Raw genomic sequence first — 15,346 nt, 5'->3', positions numbered from 1 at the left:
CAGTGCGCGCAGATAAGCAGCGCAATGGTAAAAAGGAGGCATGGTCTCATAGGTAGGGGTGTGGCCTGTTTTCCTGAATCTCCATTTTGTTGCTCCGGGTATCCCGGGGGTTGAGTGCTGCACCCGGGGACTAGTGTGTGAGTGGTGCTGGCTCCTGCACAGTGACAGAAACTGGGTGTTGCACGTAATGTTACAGTGAAACACCCATATTCTGTCACTGAAGAGGAGCCGGCACTTTGGTGTCACCCCCCTTGGCGGGTGACACTCGGGTGTGGGCCGCAACCCCGTTGTGATGCCACTGACCCATGGGAAGCTTTACGTGGCTTACCCATGTGTTAGTAGCCCCAAGCATCTTTTGTGTTAGTCCCTGAAGAAAAACTTCAAATATTTACAAATACATTTTGTAATCAATGGGCCTAATTCAGTAAGGATTGCAAATTCTGCTAAGTAACAGAATTTGCAATCCTTTGGTTCGCATGCTGGGGCCACCCAGCATGCCGCCTCCCTTCTTGACCACGCTGAAATTGCAGTCTCAGTGCAGTTCAGCGTGATCATAAAAAATGGGTTAGCCTCCTGTTGGTGCAGACTGTATGTGTGCGCAGGAAGCCGCCACCATTTTTGTGATCGCAGCTGCTGCATGTGATGTCATGCAGCAGCTCTGACCACGCCTCCTGTTTCTCCGTTGCCGACCCCATTTTGTAGCCCTGCCCATGCACCGCTCCATCTCCGACTTGGAAATGGATTGTTGCTGCCCCCCCCCCCCCCCAGCACCGATTGACAGTCAGAAGCGATCGCATTATCTGCGGGGTGCCGCAGAAAATGCAGGCGCATGCGTATGCTCTTAGCAATTTTTGCAGTTGGATTGCTTATTGCGATTGCAATCCAACCTGAATCAGGCTCTATTACCTATCACAATGCACTGCGGGTAGTACAAAATGGGGTTAATATAAGAGAAAAAACCCCCAGAGCTGTGCTCCTTAACTGTCCCTGGTGGCTAGTGGAGCGGCTGCCCAGTAATCAGTGTCCACGCCAGTGCGCACATGGCCCACCCCCTACAGCCACGCTGGATCACGGTATAGTGTGGGCACAGAAGTCCCTTACCTCCCTTTCATCAGCGGCCTCGTGATCCCGGAGGGCGGTGTGTGTGTGACTGACCTTAGGAAGAAACCGGAGCCTCCGCTGCAGTGACCCAGCAACCAGGGCACGGGAGTATACTGCGCCGCTGGGAGTGATGGAGCTGCAGTAAAGATGTCTATTAGACCTAACCTGCTGCAGCCCTTGTAGATTCTTATAAAAAAAGTTCTTCTTTTCTTGTCAAAATTAATAGCTAAGAATAGGCTGCCTGAGGCAGCCCCCTGTTAAGTGGCCTGCTACTGAAGGCACCAACTACAAACTGAGCTCCCTGTTCATGGAAGCGAGGTTATAGAGCAGGGGGCGCTGAGCATCTTGGGAACAGTCAAAAGCTTTGAGCCTGTTGGTGCCTCAGATCAAGATCCTACTCTACACCCCAATGTGAATCCTTGTGGAGTCCAGTGTACCCCACAGAAGAAATGAATGTGTCACACCCATTGGCAGCAACATTAGAATAGCTGCTGATGGGCACAATTGAGAAAGGAAGGGGGGAAAACATTTGAATCCAGCACATATATGTAATTTGAATATGTAATTTGTACCTTCCTACTTTAAAATGTAATGGATGAACCTCACCCTGTGAGAACTATCTTCATGATCAAGAGATCTCATACGCAAGAAAAGCATGTGTTGGGATAGGGCTGTGGAGGGCGGCTGCTCGAGCACACCACCGTCAAGTTAAGGAGATTCAACTGAGGAAGCACAAGGGAACTCTTGTCTGGGGACAACAACTGCAGGGAGACCACATCTTTTCAGATGAAAATGAGAGGGCGGAAGGCTGCCTAATACTGAAGCACCCTCAAACATCAAACCATATGCAACAACTAGTACAAGCATTCCTGGGGAAAGGTCTGCAGCAGACGGATTTGCATACGGTGATGTCATCCAAGCAGTGGGCCAAAGTTGGCTGGAACCCTCATCTGCATATGAAAAGAGAAAAGGGGCGCTTGGATGACCCCTAGTTCGCATTGAACACCCCCCACCCTCCTTTGGTGTGGGGCTCATGTTGGCCATGCCCCAGCCCCTGAAGCATTCAAGCTGATTTCTTGCAGCAGCTGGGCACTGTAACAGCTCCAGAGCTGCTCTGTAATGCAAATAAAAGGGTGTGGGCCCTGCAACACCACCTGTAGTTCGCATTGTGCGTTGGAAGGCACAAAGTAAGCAGACGGGAGAAGTCAGGATAGTGCGCAAGGGCATAGAAGGGAGGGGCTCAAGAAAAGAGAAGTGGAAACAGACAGCAAACTAGGCGGGAGAGAGACCTGAGACAATGAGATCTAAATTATACCAGAGCCAACCAGGGGAAAGCACAAATGCAGTCCCCCCCCCCTACCACAAATTATGCAGTCGAGATTCCCACATTTGGGGAAATCACAGAGGTCAGCATACCCAGAATGCAATGAATGAACCTCACCCTGGGAAAACAATCTTCATGACCATGGTATCACCTAAGCAAAATAAGTATGATTTGAGATAGGGCTGGGGAGGGCCGCTGCTCAGGCACACCTCCGTCAAGTAAAGGAGATTCAACTGAGGCAGCACAAGGGAACTCTCATCTGGGGACAACAACTGCAGGGAGAACACATTTTCAGACGAATGTGTGAGGGCAGAAGGCTGCCTAATACTGAAGCACCCCCCAAACAACAAACCAAATGCAACAACTAGTGCAAGCATTCCTGGGGGAAGGCCTGCAGCAGATGGATTCGCATATGGTGATGTCATCCAAGCAATGGGTATAGTTGGCTGCAACCCTCGTCTGCATATGAAAAGAGAAAATGGTCACGCAGGGCATGGCGGCCTTTGTGGGGTTGCGCTTGGATGACCCCTAGATCGCTTTATACACCCCCATCAGTGTGGGGCTCATGTTGGCCATGCCCCAGCCCCTGAAGCATTCAAGCTGATTTCTTGCAGCAGCTGGACCCAGTAACAGCTCCAGAGTTGCTCTACAAGACAAGTAAAAGGGTGTGAGCCATGCAGCACCACCTGTAGTTTGCATACACACATATATAGGACAGCATCTCTTATATGCCCCAGGGGCAATAAAATAGTATCCTTATCTAGAGTATCCGTCCATGCCGCTACAGCACTACACATACACACCCAGGCCGACGCAATTGCCGGTCTGAGTAAGGTACCTGAATGTGTATAAATGGACTTCAGGGTAATCTCCTGTTTGCGGTCAGCAGACTCTTTGAGGGTAGCCGTATCCTGGGACGGGAGGGCTAACTTCTTGGATAAGCGTGTTAATGCTTTGTCCACCCAAGGGGAGGATTCCCATCGTAACCTATCCGTTGATGGGAAAGGATACGCCATAAGAATCCTTTTGGAAATCTGCAGGAGATTCCCAAGCTTTTTCACATAACTCGTTCAGCTCGTGTGAGGGGAAAAGGTTACCTCAGGCTTCTTTCCCTTGTACATATGTACCCTCTTGTCAGGGATAGGGGGCTCCTCTGTGATGTGCAAAACATCTTTTATTGCCATAATCATATATCAAATGTATTTTGCCAATTTTGGCTGTAACTTTGCATCATCGTAATCGACACTGGAGTCAGAATCCGTGTCGGTATCTGTGTCAACAATCTGGATAGTGGGCACTTATGAGACCCTGACAGTCCCTGCGACATAGGATCAGGCATGGGTTGAGACCCTGACTGTCCCAAAGCTTCAGCCTTGTCTAATCTTTTGTGCAATGAGTTTACACTAGCATTTAAAACTTTCCACATATCCATCCAATCAGGTGTCGGCGGAGACACCACATTCATTTGCTCCCGCTCCTCTCTAATATAGCCTTCTTCCTCAGACATGTCGACACACGCGTACCGACACACCACACACACAGGGAATGCTTTTACTGAAGACATTTCCCCCACAAGGCCCTTTGGCAGAGCTGGCCCTAACCAATATGATGCCCTAGGCAAGATTTTGCCTGGTGCCCCCTAGCACCACCGCTGGTTCCGCCTCTGACCTTGCACCTCTTTCCCAGCACCATCAACCCTCACCCATAACAGTACTTATTTTGGTGTTTGTACCCCCTATATTTTAAACAGGAACAGTTCGCACATTTGGCGCACAGTCCAAAAAGGGGTGTGTTTTTGCTGGCAATGGGCATGTCCTCACAATAGTACCCCCAATTAAAATTCCGCCACACAGTACTGCAATTTTATTCACATTTGATCACGCGATAGTGTCCATAATTCACATTACATCCCACAGTAGTATTACTTTACCTTATAAACGTTACTTCTCACAGTAGTGCTCCTTATTCACATTACATCACACTGAATTGCTCCTTATTTACATTACACCACACCCTATTGCTCTTTATTCACATTAGACGACACAGTAAATGCCCTTTCTATACGCAACGCTACATATTAGAGCACCTTATACACATAATGCCACACATTAGTAATGCATTTATACACATAATTCCACACAGTAATGCCCCTTACACATATGAGACACATCACTAATGTCCTTATAAACATAATGCGTCTTACACATTATGACAACCTTTATTAATGCCCTTTTACACATAATGGCCCTCATTCCGAGTTGTTAGCTCGCAAGCTGCTTTTAGCAGCATTGCACACGTTAAGCCGCCGCCTACTGGGAGTGAATCTTAGCTTATCAAAATTGCGAACGAAAGATTAGCAGAATTGCGAATAGACACTTCTTAGCAGTTTCTGAGTAGCTCCAGACTTACTCGACAACTGTGATCAGTTCAGTCAGTTTCGTTCCTGGTTTGACGTCACAAACACACCCAGCGTTCGCCCAGACACTCCCCCGTTTCTTCAGACACTCCCGCGTTTTACCCAGAAACGGCAGCGTTTTTTCACACACACCCATAAAACGGCCAGTTTCCGCCCAGAAACACCCACTTCCTGTCAATCACACTACGATCAGCAGAACAAAGAAAAAACCTCCTAATGCCGTGAGTAAAATACCTAACTGCATAGCAAATTTACTTTGCGCAGTCGCAGAGCGAACATTGCGCATGCGCAATTAGCTGAAAATCGCTGCGATGCGAAGAAAATTACCGAGCGAACAACTCGGAATGACCACCCTTGCGCATGCGCAATTAGCGGAAAATCGCTGCGATGCGAAGAAAATTACAGAGCGAACAACTCGAAATGACCACCAATGTCCCTTACACATATGCCGCACATTATTAATGCCCTTATACACATAATGACACACATAGTGCCCCTTACCCATATGTTGCACATTATTAATGCATTTTTACATGACACACATAATGCTCCTTACTCATATTCCGAACACTACTGCACAATCAACCCACTCACATGCACACAGCACTCACACTGCCACTAACACTGTGACCTCTGCCTCTGCTTGGATACAGATGTGTCCTCATAAATCTTGCCTCAATGCTAACGTTGGGGCACCTTTTTTTTATTAAAATGCATCTTATTTGCATTGCTATGTTGTTAGGATGCACACGCAGCTTCTGCCGATTAAAATGATATGCAGCACGCCTATATACTGTGTGAGACTGTGGCTGTATCTGCATATGAAATGCTACACACAGAATATAGGCATGCCGCATATCATTTTAATCAGCAGAAGTTGCTGATGCCCCTAGGCATATCAAATGCCCTAGGCAATTGCCTAGTTTGCCTATGCCTATGGCCGGCTCTGCCCTTTGGAGAGACAGAGAGAGAGTATGCCAGCACATACCCCAGCGCTATATAACCCAGGAATAGCACAGTAACTTAATGTTTGCACAGTAGCGCTGCTGTAAGTAATTTGCGCCAAATTATGTGCCCCCCCCTCTCTTTTCAACCCTCTTGTCTACCGTGGTATAAGCAGGGGAGAGTCCGGGGAGCTTCCTCTCAGCGGTGCTGTGGAGAAAAAATGGTGCTGGTGAGTGCTGAGGGAGAAGCCCCGCCCCCTCGGCGGCGGGCTTCTGTCCTGCTTAAACTGTACAATTGGCGGGGGCTCATACATATATACAGTGCCCAGCTGTATATATGTTATATTTCTGCCAAAAAGAGGTTTATATTGCAGCCCAGGGCGCCCCCCCTGCGCCCTGCACCCTTACAGTGACCGGAGTATGTGAGGTGTATGGGAGCAATGGCGCACAGCTGCAGTGCTGTGCGTTACCTCAATGAAGATCATGAAGTCCTTTGCCGCCTCTGAAGTCTTCTTTTCTTCTCATACTCACCCGGCTTCTATCTTCCGGCTCTGCGAGGGGGACGGCGGCGCGGCTCTGGGACGGACGGCGAGGGTGAGATCCTGCGTACCAATCCCTTTGGAGCTAATCCCTTTGGAGCTAATGGTGTCCAGTAGCTTAAGAAGCAGGACCTTGCAACTCGGAGAGTAGGGCTGCTTCTCTCCCCTCAGTCCCTCGATGCAGGGAGTCTGTTGCCAGCAGTGCTCCCTGAAAATTAAAAACCTAACAAAATACTTTCTGTCAGAAAGCTCAGGAGAGCTCCTGAAAAGCACCCAGTCTCCACTGGGCACAGTATCAAACTGAGGTATGGAGGAGGGGCATAGAGGGAGGAGCCAGTGCACACCCAGAACTAAAGTCTTTCTTAAAGTGCCCATGTCTCCTGCGGAGCCGTCTATCCCCATGGTCCTTACGGAGTCCCCAGCATCCTCTAGGACGTTAGAGAAAATAGGATTTTAATACCTACAGGTAAATCCTTTTCTCTTATTCCGTAGAGGATGCTGGGCACCCGTCCCAGTGCGTACTGTGTCTGCAGTTATTAAATGGCCCTTAACTCCAGAACATTTATGTGGAGACAACTTTCCCGACTTGACCATCTTCCTTGGACGTTTTCCCCCTGTGTGACTGCTCCCCTGCCTCGGAGGGTTGCATCCATGGTCCCTAGGATCCAGTCCTGGATCCCGAACCTTCGCCCCTCTAGGAGGTGAGAACTGTGCAGCCACCAATGGAGTGAGATTCTGGTCTTGGAAGACAGGATTATCCTCCGGTGCGTGTGTAGGTGGGATCCGGACCACTTGTCCAACAGGTCCCACTGGAACACTCTGGCATGGAACCAGCCAAACTGAATGGGCTCGTAGGCCGCAACCATCTTACCCAGCAACCAAATGCATTGATGGATTAACACTCTTGCTGGTTTCAGAATTTGTTTGACCAGACTCTGGATCTCCAGAGCCTTTCCACTGGAAGAAAACCTCTTCTGTGTCCAGTATCACTCCCAAAAACAACAACCGCGTCATTGGGACCAACTGCGATTTTGGCAAGTTTAGGAGCCAACTATGTTGTTGAAGAACTGTCAGGGAGAGTGCAATGTTTTGCACTAACTGGTCCCTGGATTTCGCCTTTATCAAAAGATCATCCAAGTACGGGATAATTGTTACTCCTTGCTTGCGATCACCCTGGTGAAAATCCTCAGAGCCGTGGACAGACCAAACGGCAATGTCTGAAATTGGTAATGACAATACTGAATTGCAAACCTCAGGTAGCTTGATGCAGAGGCTAAATGGGAACATGTAAGTAGGCATCCTTTATGTCTACCAAAACCATGAAATCTCCTTCCTCCGGACTGGAGATCACTGCACTGAGAGATTCCATCTTGAAATTTAATTTCCTTAGGTAGAAATTGAGGGATTTCAGATTTCAGATTGGTCTGACTGAGCTGTCCGGCTTAGGGACCACGAAGAGGCTTGAATAAAAACCTTCTCCCTGCTGACTAAAGCCGATTTGAACAATCGGTGAGGGGGAACGTCTTGAAACCCCAGTTTGTACCCTTGGGACACTATTTGTAAAACACACGAGTCCATGTCCGAATGAATCCAGAACTGACTGAAGAGTTTTAGACGTGCCCCCACTGATGCGGGCTCCTGCAAGAGAGCCCCAGCGTCATGCGGTGGATTTGGCAGAAGCAGAGGATGATCTCTGCTCCTGCGATCTTGAAGAGGATGCAGACCTCTTCCCTCTTCCCCTTCCTCTACCTGCAAAGAAAGGGGAATCTTAACTTCTTGCATATCTATTGGGCCGAAATGACTGCATCAGATAATGATGCGTCTTCATCCGTTGGGAGGGAACATAGGGCAAGAAGGTTGACTTACCTGCGGGAGCTGCCGAGATCAAATTAACTAGGCAGTCACCAAACAACGCTTCACCTTCATAGGGAAGGGACTCCCTTTCTTCTTGGAGTCAGCATCAGCATTCTCTTGGTGAATCCACAATGCCCTCCTATCCGAGACTGCCATGAAATTGGCCCGTGAACTCAAGAGTCCTATATCCCTTGCAGTCTCACGTAAGTATGCTGCAGTGTCCTTGATATGATACAACGTAAGGAGTATCCCATCTCTCCAAGGTATCTATATCGGATGACAAGGTATTCGACCAATTCTTGAATACTACTACTCACCCATGCACATGTAATGGCAGGTCTAAGTAATGTACCCTTGGTTACATAACTAGAAATAATGTAGCTTCCTGCATACGATCCGCTGGATTTGTGACAGGGCCCCGTGCAGAACAGGGGGTGACTCCCACTTTATTCTGTCCGCGGCGGGAAATGAATAAACAACCAGAATCCTTTTGGGGATTTGAAACCATCTTGTCGAGCTGGCCCAGACTTTCTCAAACAGAGATGGAGGAACGTTACATCAGCTTTCATTATATATCTATATATACATACATATAGACCCCTTTCTCAGGAACAGCAGGGTCTTCAGTGATTTTAATATGTCCTTAATATCCACAATCATGTACTGAATGCTCCTTGCCAATATTGGATCTAATCAGGAAACATTATGGTCGACATAGGAATCAGTATCCGTGTCAGTATCAGTGTGTAGTAACTGGGCAAAATAACATTTTTGCGACCCCGCGGGGCCTGAGGGAAAAGAAACATAGCCATGAACATCACATCTATTCTCTACGTCTGTGTCTGGGACACAGATTTATCCAACCTTACTCTGATATTACTGAAACTTTTACCCAGTCAGTTATTGGTGGTGCCAACAGGGCCACCATCATATGTCTGCATTCCTAATATAGTTTCCTCTTGGGAAAAACATTCAGCCATCGACATGTTGACACACATGTACCAAGTACCCACAGACACATCGGCTTATGGGGGACAGACCGTCAGTAAATCTGTCAGAGGGACACAGAGGATTTTTCAGCTCACAATCCAGCGCCAAAAGTACACAGTCTGGGAAATAATAAACTCTATAGTGATAGACTTGTAATGCTCTAAAGATGTTCTGGTGAGGTGAGGAAGAAGCCCCGCTACTGTAATGGCGCGTATCTGTCCTGCTCAGAAATAATTAATTACGCTAGCGGGGTAAGGACAGTGCCCAGGCACTAATGTCCACTTTTTCCAGCCTTTTGTGAGGAATTTATGCTGCCCAGGGTGCCCCCCCCCCCCGTGCCCTGCACCCTGCAGTGCCTGTGTTTGTGTGGGAGCATGGCGCGCAGCGTTCCGCTCGCTGCTCGGTACCTCAGAATGCCATCACTGGAGAAGAAGTCTTCTGTTCTTCTGCTACTCACCTGTCTTCTGGCTCTGTAAGGGGGTGACGGCAGGCTGCGGGAGTGTGCATCTAGGCGTACCCAGCGATCAGCACCCTCAGGAGCTAATGGTGTCCTGTCAGCCTGAAGCAGAGCTATTGAACTCACTAGAAGTTGGTCATACTTCTCTCCCCTAAGTCCCACGAAGCAGGGAGACTGTTGCCAGCAGCCTCCCTGAAAATAAAAAAAACTAACAAGTCTTTTCAGAGAAACTCAGTAGAGCTCCCCTGTAGTGCATCCAGTATCACTGCGCACAATACTAAAACTGGAGTCTGGAGGAGGGGCATAGAGGGAGGAGACAGTTCACACCCTTTGAAAGTCTTAAAGTGCCCATGTCTCCTGCGGATCCAGTCTATACCCCAAGGTTCTTAATGTGACCCCAGCATCATCTAGGACGTATGAGAAAACAAATAACGCACACATGAGGAGGAGAGAACTAAGGAAGCTATAAGGAGAAGAGGGGAGGGGGGGTTGAAAGGTAAGGTAGTAAAGGCATATTGGATAAACTACAACCTTATACATATTCATTAATGTACCAGTAGTTAGAAGTAGAAGAGCTCTAACAGAAACCACAAAGCTTATCTAAAGCCACACCACACTGGATATGCCCAATCTCATTTGATTTTTGAAGCAAAGCAGTATTGGACTTTGTTAATACATGGATGGGAGACTGCTTGGTAGTATCAGATTCTTTAGGTGTTTTTAAACTACCAACACCATTTTCTTGGTACATTTAATTTTTACATGTATTCTTTTATGTACCAGAAGTTAGAAGTAGAAGAGCTGTAATAAAAACCACCAGCTCATCTACAGCCACAGCACACTGGATTTGCCCAATCTCTCCTGATCATGGAAGCTGAGCAGTGTTGGTCCTGGTTTTAGTACTTGGATGGGAGACCACCAGGAAATACCAGGGGCGGTGTGTATTTTTACAATACTAACACCGTTCTCTTGATGCATTCCATTTTGAAACATTGGGGCAGATCTATTAAGCCTGGTGAACTGATAAAGTGCAAGGTGATAAAGTACCAGCCAGTCAGCTCCTAACTGTCATTTTTCAAACCCAGCCTGTGACATGGCAATTAGGAGCTGATTGGCTGGTACTTTATCACCATGCAAATTATCATTTCACCAGGTTTAATAAATCGTCCGCTTACTCATTTATGTACGAGTAGTTAGAAGTAGAAGAACTCTAACAGAAACCACTAAGCTCATCTACAGCCACACCACACTGTATATGCCCAATATCACCTGATTTTAGGCCTGGTTTGTTCTTGGATGTGAGACCACCTGGGAATACCAGGTGCTGTAGGTAGTTTTATACTACCAACACCGTTCTCTTGATGCATTCTATTTTGAAACTTATTCATTGATGTACCAGTAGTTAGAAGTAGAAGTTAGAAACAGCAAAAATCATCTACAGCCGCATCACACTGGATATGTCCAATCTCATCTGATGTTGGAAGCTAAGCAGTGTTGTGCCTGGTTAGTTTTTGGATTTCAGGTCCTGCCTTCTGGTTTGGCCACGGCACCTCGGAAATTCACCAAGGTCATGGCCGTGATGACGACCCTTCACCATCGGTGGACCAGGGAGGAATCTCTCCTCCCGATAAACATTCTGGAATTGCAGGCAGTGTTCAATTCATTGACACTGGCCCTGCCTCTAGTACAGAACAGGCCTGTTCAAGTACAATTGGACAACGCCACCACGGTAGTGTACACAAATCATCAAGGCGGCACTCGAAATTGCATAGCAAAGCTGGAAGTATCAAAAATCCTCAGTTGGGTAGAACGTCATCTGCCAGCAATATCGGCAGTGTTCATTCCCGGAGTCCTCAACTGGGAAGCGGATTTCCTCAGTCGTCAGGACGTTCACGCTGGAGAGTGGAGAGGCCGCAGCAGAAATGTCTGCACTGGTGTCAGTAGGTGACTGAGGCAGGGATGACTGGGAGATAGTGGGTGACTGAAGCATGTATGAGTGGGAGATAGTGGGTGACTGAGGCCGGGGTGACAGAGATAGTGGGTGACTAAAGCAGGGGTGACTGGTATAGTGGGTGACTGAGGCAGGGGTCGCAGGTATAGTGGTTAACTGAGGCAGCGGTGACTGGGAGATAGTGGGTAACTGGGGCAGGGGTGACAGGGAAAGTGTGTGACTCAGGCAGGGGTGATAGGGAGATAGTGGGCAGCAGATCACTGCCTTGCTGACAGCAGCACATCCCTGCTTCACTGACAGCAGCACATCCCTGCCTCACTTATAGCAGCACATCCCTGCCTTACTGACAGCAGCAGATCACTGCCTCACTGACAGCAGCAGATCACTGCTTCACTGACAGCAGCACATCCCTGCCTCACTGGCAGCAGCAGATCCCTGCCTCACTGGCAGCAGCAGATCCCTGCCTCACTGGCAGCAGCAGATCCCTGCCTTACTGACAGCTGTATATAGGGCCTAATTCAGACCTGATCTCTGCTGTGCATATTCACACAACAGGAGATCAGGTCTGCAGTGTGTGTGTGTGCTGGTGCCGCAGTGCACCGGCACATGCCAGAGATGCGATCAGCATCTCTGCCCAGTGAGCGCCTCTGCCAACACATACTTATCTTGCATATGAGATCTCTTGATCATAAAGATAGTTCTCACAGGGTGAGGTTCATCCATTACATTTTAAAGTAGGAAGGTACAAATTACATATTCAAATTACATATATGTGCTGGATTCAAATGTTTCCCCCCCTTCCTTTCTCAATTGTGCCCATCAGCAGCTATTCTAATGTTGCTGCCAATGGGTGTGACACATTCATTTCTTCTGTGGGGTACACTGGACTCCACAAGGATTCACATTGGGGTGTAGAGTAGGATCTTGATCTGAGGCACCAACAGGCTCAAAGCTTTTGACTGTTCCCAAGATGCTCAGCGCCCCCTGCTCTATAACCTCGCTTCCATGAACAGGGAGCTCAGTTTGTAGTTGGTGCCTTCAGTAGCAGGCCACTTAACAGGGGGCTGCCTCAGGCAGCCTATTCTTAGCTATTAATTTTGACAAGAAAAGAAGAACTTTTTTTATAAGAATCTATAAGGGCTGCAGCAGGCTAGGTCTAATAGACATCTTTACTGCAGCTCCATCACTCCCAGCGGCGCAGTATACTCCCGTGCCCTGGTTGCTGGGTCACTGCAGCGGAGGCTCCGGTTTCTTCCTAAGGTCAGTCACACACACACACCGCCCTCCGGGATCACGAGGCCGCTGATGAAAGGGAGGTAAGGGGCTTCTGTGCCCACACTATACCGAGATCCAGCGTGGCTGTAGGGGGCGGGCCGTGTGCGCACTGGCGTGGACACTGATTACTGGGCAGCCGCTCCACTAGCCACCAGGGACAGTTAAGGAGCACAGCTCTGGGGGTTTTTCTCCTATATTAACCCCATTTTGTACTACCTGCAGTGCATTGTGATAGGTAATAGAGCCTGATTCAGGTTGGATTGTAATCGCAAAGAGCTGCGCATTGGAAAATTCAGGGCTATGCCGTGTAGATGATGGCCTAACAGGAGGCTTTAAAATTTTCTTTCTAGTGTCCTTCGTTTGGAATTTTAAAGCCTCCTGTTAGGCCATCATCTACACGGCATAGCCCTGAATTTTCCAATGCGCAGCTCTTTGCAAAAGAGAGATATTGGCAAGGAAAAGCTGTCTTGTACCTTTGCATTTTTCTCCCAAACGAAGGACACTAGAAAGAAAATTTTAAAGCCTCCTGTTAGGCCATCATCTACACGGCATAGCCCTGAATTTTCCAATGCGCAGCTCTTTGCAAAAGAGAGATATTGGCAAGGAAAAGCTGTCTTGTACCATTGGATTTTTCTCCCAAACGAAGGACACTAGAATATAAATTTTAAAGCCTCCTGTTAGTGCTTCATCTACACGGTATAGCCCTGAATTTTCCAATGCGTAGCTCTTTGCAAAAGAGAGATATTGGCAAGGAAAAGCTGTCTTGTACCTTTGCATTTTTCTCCCAAACAAATGTAGTTTGTTTTTGTCAATTACCATTTTAATAATAGGGTAAAAAAAATTAAGTAGATTTTTGAAAGAAAACAATACTGTCAATACACTATTAAAACAAATTAAAATGGTAAAAGTTATTGTACTTTAAGAAAACATAAAAGAGCTAACATATCAATCCCAGTTTTGGATTACTTTAATTAACAAAAAAAATGCATATAGCAGAGGATAGTTTCAATCTGCCTACCTCTGGGTAATGGGCCCAGCATGCTTCCATTGCAGTACTCTGCTGCACATGTAAGTGCAAGAGATCCTAAAGCACTCACTTATCATGGGAAAGTACCAATGTGTTTCTTCGTTGGTTGATGGAAGAAACATCTTAAAAAAACTCTCCAGATTATTGACTTTTTAAAGTTTTTCTAGGAAAAGTTTTAGATGTATGCTTATTAGCCTTTGTCAGTATGTACTTTTCGCGAAGTGTCTCTGTGGCGCAATCGGTTAGTGTGTCCGGCTACTAACCAAAAGGTTGGTGGTTCAATCCCACCCAGGGACGTAATTGACCTTGTTATCAGATTTTGGTGATCTTTAAGTAGACAAGTCAAAATTTCAAACCCCCTGTTATGGTGTAGGGTACCTGGCCTTTTCTGATGTAATCAGAGTTAGATTTGATTCAGTGATTTAATAAAAACAGCTAGGAAGCACAATTTAGCAGTGGGTTGCAGAGAAAAAGAAATATGCTGGCAAAAAAAATCCAATTGAGTGATTAAACAGCTCTTCATTTTCTGGCTTTATTTTTATGCTAACAAATTTGTTCTCTGAAAAGTGTCCACAAAGCCAAGTCTCTGATTAACACCTTTGTAGGGATGGTTTTTCACCTATTACTAAATTAAACTTGCTTCATTGGAAAGGCAGCAAGATGCATCCTCATTTCAATGTCTACTGAAATAATACAGGTTGACACCAGGAAACATTAACGCCACTGCATCCTTGCTGCTTTCTCATGTAGAAGTCTGTTTAATGTGAAAACAAGGTAATATCTAATTAGCACACAGGTAAGGAATTAAGAAAATCTTTATTTAAGGGTGAAGATGTTTCTCACAAAATCGTTGCCCCAATGCATCATTGAAATTCAAGCTGGAAAGATGATTTTAATATATCACTTGTACATTTTGTATTGCTCTTCTGGTGACAATGTAGTTTGTTTTTGTCAATTACCCTTTTAATAATAGGGTAAAGAAAATTAAGTGGATTTTTTAAAGAAAACAATACTGTCAATATACTATTAAAACAAATTAAAATGGTAAAAGTTATTGTACTTTAAGTAAAAATAAAAGAGCAAAAATATCAATCCCAGTTTTGATTACTTAAATTAACAAAAAAAATGCATATAGCAAAGGATAGTTTCAATCTGCCTACCTCTGGGTTATGGGCCCAGCATGCTTCCATTGCAGTACTCTGCTGCACATGTAAGTGCAAGAGATCCTGAAGCACTCACTCATCATGGGAAAGTACCAATGTGTTTCTTCATTGGTTGATGGAAGAAACATCTTACAAAAACTCTCCAGATTATTGACTTTTTAAAGTTTTTCTAGGAAACGTTCTAGATGTATGCTTATTAGACTTTGTCAGTAGGTACTTTTTGCAAAGTGTCTCTGTGGCGCAATCGGTTAGTGTGTCCGGCTACTAACCAAAAGGTCAGTGGTTCAATCCCAACCAGGGACGTA

General features: G+C 46.5%; 2 non-coding genes across 2 annotated transcripts; one reads left to right on the top strand and one right to left on the bottom strand.

The window, feature by feature from the left end:
* Positions 1-2,426: 2,426 nt before the first annotated feature.
* On the bottom strand, positions 2,427-2,593 carry LOC134951178 (U1 spliceosomal RNA). Its single transcript, XR_010183966.1, has one exon. It is a non-coding gene; the product is annotated as a U1 spliceosomal RNA (small nuclear RNA).
* An 11,508-nt stretch (positions 2,594-14,101) lies between these two features.
* On the top strand, positions 14,102-14,175 carry TRNAS-ACU (transfer RNA serine (anticodon ACU)). Its single transcript has one exon. It is a non-coding gene; the product is annotated as a tRNA-Ser (tRNA).
* The last annotated feature ends 1,171 nt before the right edge of the window (positions 14,176-15,346 follow it).

This window comes from Pseudophryne corroboree, chromosome 8 (genome assembly GCF_028390025.1).
Source record: "Pseudophryne corroboree isolate aPseCor3 chromosome 8, aPseCor3.hap2, whole genome shotgun sequence".
Classification (NCBI taxonomy): domain Eukaryota; kingdom Metazoa; phylum Chordata; class Amphibia; order Anura; family Myobatrachidae; genus Pseudophryne; species Pseudophryne corroboree.
Note: the sequence above shows the minus strand (reverse complement) of the source record. Positions and strands in the feature narration are given on the sequence as shown.